Raw genomic sequence first — 5633 nt, 5'->3', positions numbered from 1 at the left:
CTGTCAGGGTAGCCGCTGAATCCCAGAAAGCACCGAGGAAGACATGGCTTAGCATAGAATGATTTTTATTTTATTGGCACATCTTGTTCTTAAACTTCTGTGTTGACTTTAAGCACTTTATGGCTGTGTGTCTTATCTCTAGAACAAAATGATAGTTTCTATGACATCAGAAACATGTTGATCTTTCGTTCCTCCTGTGGTCACTACACCAGTATATTATGAACTTATGCGGAAGGTTTATAACACATGTTGAATGAAGAAAGGAATGACCAGGAAACAAAGCTTTCTGTCACATAAATGCCTGAGGCCCAGGACCCAATCGCAACACCAGCACAATTAAAACAGAAGGTTGTCCATCAACTTTTGTGAAATTAAGTAAATTATATCAAGTCTTACTTATCTGATAGGTTTATGTCAGCAGTGAGTCTCTCAGCGGATACACGTATAGATTTCACTGAAAAATAGAACTTGAAGTTTGAGATATAGGAAAAAGGTATAGTTTTTTTTTTTTCCTGCCTCAGGTTTATTTGTACAAAGAGCACAAAATGACACCAGCTCCCCAAAGATGGCACACCAATCCTCCTGTTTTTACATCAGCAGATGAGAGGCTTTTACTGCGGAGGCTTCTTGGTGGCCTGGGCACCTTGGAGGGCCTGGGCTGGAGCAGAAGCTGGAGCTTGGGCCTTGGTTGGAGCCTGGGCCTTTGGCCGGCAAGGCATGTGACCCTTGGCAATGTGGGCATGGATGTACTTCCCAAGCTTGGAGTTGGCAATGTGGGCAAGTCAAGAGAGCCTGCAGTTTACTCCCTTTGGAAAGATCTGGGGCTTGACCCCCTTGGGCTTGACGAGGGCCTTGATAGCCTAGGCGCATGCATTCACGGCCTTGGCATTGTTTGCCTGCATCTTCTTGAAGCCCTTCTTGTTGTGCTTCTTGGCAAAACACTTGTTCCTAAGGAACTTGGGATCTACCCATTTCAGAGATTTGTATCTTTGTGACTGAGGTTTCTTGATGCCATTTCTGTGCCAGCTTCGAGACTGGTTGTGCATGTTGTGCTTCTCGTACTTGGCCATAACTGGACTAAACTGCGGCTGCCAAGCACCTGGAACTGGAACAAGAAAAAAAAACTATAATTTTATTTTTAATTAATTATTTGGTACAGGGTCTTGCTGTGCAGCTCAGATTCAGAGTGATCCTCCTTGTCTCAAGATTTCCAGTGGTGGCATTATAAGCATGTGCCACCACACCCAGTTTCATGGCCAGCTGGCGACTCCACAAAGGAGTCACGGCGTGCCCAGGGTTCTGGGGCTGGCGTGGCACACAGTACCAGAGATTGAACTTGGGTTCTTGTGCTTGCCAGGCAGACACTTAGACCACTGAGCTATCTCCCTAGTCCAAAAGGTATAGTTTTAACAGAAATGAAATCAAGTATTTTGAGGTTTAGTGGTCAAGGATAAGGACCTTGGTTCAATCCTCTGCACTGTAGAATAATGATAATAACTAGTATTACATACATATGATTTTTATATCTTTAACAAACCAATCTGTTTCATTCCAATATTTTTATTTGAAACTATTAGTTTTATGTTAACAAACAAGTTATGATTCCTAAAGCTTATGTTCAAGTCTGGCTGTGACTCAGTCATTTCAAATCTTCATTTGTGAAGGATGATTATAAAATAATGAGACTCCTATTTTTGTATGAATTATAGAATCTATTTTGTTGTTTTACAACTGCACATCATATTTTCAAAAGGTTTTTCTTCTAAACTCAAAGCAATGCCAAAGAATCAATATTCAATCAGTTTGTGAGGAATATTATGAAGATTTGAGATCACTAAGGTCTGGAATAGTTTGATGATGAAAAAGTCAATAAATCTCATTTATTCATTCAACAAACATCTATTGTGTATTTACTGAGCATTGGAACATGAAGATGAAAGACATAATCCCTGGCTTTGACATGTTTCAGCTTCTGGGAACTCGGTTGACAGATTATTTCAATGTCATAAATTGTGATGGTAGAGATAAGTCGTGTTGTCACTAAGGGTAAAGCCTACTCCACCCTTTGGGGGTGTCATGGAAGGCTTTCATGAAGAAGAAATGGATGAGGAATTGTGTGGAGGATGGCTTATTTGCTAGTGAAGAAGAAGACAAAGTATACTTGAGCAGAAGAGGAAGACGTCTGTGAGAAACTATTATGCAACATGGAGATGGGATTGCTTTCCCACAGCCAGGCAGAGCAGTGGGGAAAGTAGCAAAGAGGAATGAGGTAAAAAGAAATAAGCAGCTTGTGTTTCCAGGAAGGTCATCCTCCTAACTGATGCCGTAACCCTAGAGAATCTTAGATTTTGATCACCAACAGAAGTCTGGAGTTACAGAGCTACCTCTCAACAAAGCAAATGAAAAAGGCAAAGTGAGAAGCAAGAACAAAAAGGCCTGGGGGAGCCATTGCAAGAGAAACTCAAGCAGAAAGGGCCCCGGGAAGGGGCAGTGTGAGTGTAGATGGTCTTGTTGCGCAAATCTGCCTAGCATTCCTTTGCTCAGTTCAGCTGGAAATCACGAACCTGCAAAGTGCAGTCCTGCTAGCAGTCACAAGGTCACCAGTGGACACCAGGTAATGCAGATGCCAACAGTTGGCACAGTGATCTCCTGGCTATCGAATTGTCACTCTTCTCTACTTGACCCCAGCATGAGTACAGCTCAACTGCTGGCATGGTGCTTCTTCCCAACTTCCACGACTTCAGATGATGCTGTCAAAGAAGGACGAGACCCATCTGGTCTGCTTAAGATCAGGGAGAGAGGGATTTGGGCCCATCCTTAGCATTCCCGGCCTTCCTAGCTACCCATCCAGATTTCTAGTTTCACCCTTGCCCCTCACTGAGCTGCTTCCTTGATAACTGAGGCTGTTCTGGAACCCTGAGCCAACCATGGAAATCTTGGACCAGTCAAGGGCTACAGCTGCAATAGAAGCAACACTCCACACCACTTCTCCCATTAGGTTAGGGGACTTCCTCCATGCTGCTGAACTCCCTGCACTGCAGCACAACCCAGTTAAAGACTCACTTTTGTGGTCCTGTAAGCCTGCTGAGGATTTATTTCTTGAATAGCATGGGCTCCAACTGACCTATCCTAGGGATTCTTATCCTGAATAGTGTCGCTGCCAGAGAATTCATGTCAAAAGAGAGAGGAACAGACATTAGGAGCTGTTGGCACTGCAGAGGTCCAGAGACCAGCAGCAAAGGAAGTTCAGCAGCAGAGGTCAGCACTGCAGAGTTGACCTGTGGTGTCCAGCACATGCCAGCATCAGGTGGCAGTGGTTGGTAACAAACAGTGACCAGCAACCAGCTGTGTCAACTTTTGGCATCCAGCACTATCCAGAGTCACCTACTGACATCAGGACTGTGTTAGCAGAGCTGCCTTTTGCCAATTCATGATTTTCATCTGAATCAAGCCAAAGAACATCAGGCTGGATGGCAACCTTATGCCATCTTTCACAGTGATTTTAACGTCAGGCATGAGAAGACAGTAGAATCTTCCAGAAAGCCAATAACAGCCCACCAACTCTTGACCACTGGGCAACCTGCCACCTCGACAGTGCCTCACAAAGAAAAGAAGGCCAGCAAGTGTCCAAGTCTGGGCTGGAAACTTGGTCATAAGCCTACATTAAGTGGGAAAAGGAGAGGCACTGCTGTTCCTAGTGTTCAAGAAAGCAGAAGACTTGGGCTCTATCTGCATTGGATGAATCTGGACGCTGAGTGCAGCTGTCAACCTCTGGTCAGGAAGGTGGTGTCATTGTCAAGGCTAGGCTGTGTGCTTGAGATGGAACAGAACCCAGTCAGAGACTGCAGAAACAGATCATGAGGTTCAGCCCTGACAGGAACAGAACTGGGAAGCCCGGGCCGGTGGGGCCACGTCAGCAAAGTCATGCCAGGTGTACAGTGTGTTAGGACGAGAGCCCTCCAAACAGCTAGCTTCTTTCTCCTGTATAATTCTGCATCAAGATCATAAACAATCCCTGGTAGCAGCCCTACCTCCAATTGTCCATTTAAGCTCTGATTTCTCTGTACTGCTAAGCTACAAGCAAGAAAGACGTAAAGGACGCCTTTTACTGCTGCATTTATACAGATCAGTTCCAATATTACACACCAAGTGATTGGCAAAGCTGTCTTGGCTAGAGCAGGTCTGGAAGGGAGCTTGTCTCCTAGCAGTCGCCACAGGCATCTATATCAGCGCCATGAAAACCGAGCATTAGCACTCCACGCTAAGTCTAAGAACATGTGGATTCACTGCTTCTTGTACTGCTGTAACCTACACCAACAGGAATCCTATAAATTCTATTTCACGAGGCTCCCATAAAATATAAAAATGTGCACAGTGTGTTTATAGTTGCATCGACTACATCACTCACATAGGTGAACAGAATGGAACTGCTGGTTTGACTGTGAGACGGTGAGCGCTTATGCGAGCTCGCATGTGTATGCTGGATCATCTTTTATTTTATTATTTTATTTTTTTGGTGGAGCCAGGGATTGAACTCAAGCCCTTGCGCTTGCCAAGTAAGCGCTTATTCTGCTGAGCCATCTCTCCAGCCCCTGGATCATCTTTTAGCATTCTTGATCCATGTGTCAGCGTACCTGATGCATCTAGTCCTCATGAGGTCTGGCAGTTCCAGATAAAACAGCAAAAGTAGTCTGAAAAGCAAGTCTTTCAGTGACAAAATCAACCACTCACTGACATACAGCATGAATAATCTGATTACAAAATGATATGATTGAACAACATAGTAGCCGTCTAAAAATTCACTTATGTTCCTCTTCTGTACATCTTAAGTTCATATTCATTTTGGGGTTTTGCAGCTTGTTGGTTAAATGTGATGAGGTAAAACATTCTGAAATCCAAAACATAATGTGGGAAAAAAAAGCTTTTGTAATTGTCCTCTTAACTATCGTACACTAGACACCAAAAACAAAACCTGTGTGAGGTGATGGATAAATTAACCAGTTGTTTTGTGCTAATCACCTTACAGTGTATGTACAGAGGCATCAAAACATCATATACACGCAAGTATATTCAGTTTTTATTTATCAAGTACACTTTACTAATGCTGGAAGAAACTATAATTTGTAACGATCCATTCTCTCATTCTAAATAGATGTTCACTTTCGGATTAAAATGTCTCGTCTTCTACACGTGACTCTGTGTCCCGTCTTGTAACAAGGCCCCCAGTTGTGCAAGCTTCAGGTTTCGCAGCACTGGATCCGCTCCTGCTACCCAGCTGCTGCGACACTGCCTGTCCCCCCAAATCTGCTTGCTCGTGTCTATAAATACTTAATGAGGACGTGCTATGTGCCCTGCACACTGTGAGACACTGTTGCTTGTTTTTCAAAGCTAGTTCTTTAAGGGAAACTATCAGAATATTTTCCTGGTGCGTGTAGGAAATAATACAGACGTCTAGAATTCGATAAAAAAAAATCTTTTTAAAACTTAAGGATTCCTTGGTTGAGAAAGATGTGGTATTTTTACACAATGGAGCATTATTCAGCTATTAAGAATGATAAACTGCAAGCCTTTATATTGAAGTGGATGCCACTTGAACATATACTCATAAGTGAAATAAACCAGACACACATGTG

General features: G+C 43.4%; 1 pseudogene; it reads left to right on the top strand.

Annotated features, from left to right (window-relative positions):
- Positions 1-1927: 1927 nt before the first annotated feature.
- LOC101563341 overlaps positions 1928-5633 on the top strand; it is a 6869-nt pseudogene continuing 3163 nt past the window's right edge.

The sequence above is a fragment of the Octodon degus genome, unplaced genomic scaffold (assembly GCF_000260255.1).
Source record: "Octodon degus isolate 3935 unplaced genomic scaffold, OctDeg1.0 scaffold00158, whole genome shotgun sequence".
Lineage (NCBI taxonomy): Eukaryota > Metazoa > Chordata > Mammalia > Rodentia > Octodontidae > Octodon > Octodon degus.
The sequence above is the reverse complement of the archived record's forward strand: the minus strand, read 5'-3'. Positions and strand labels throughout refer to the sequence as shown.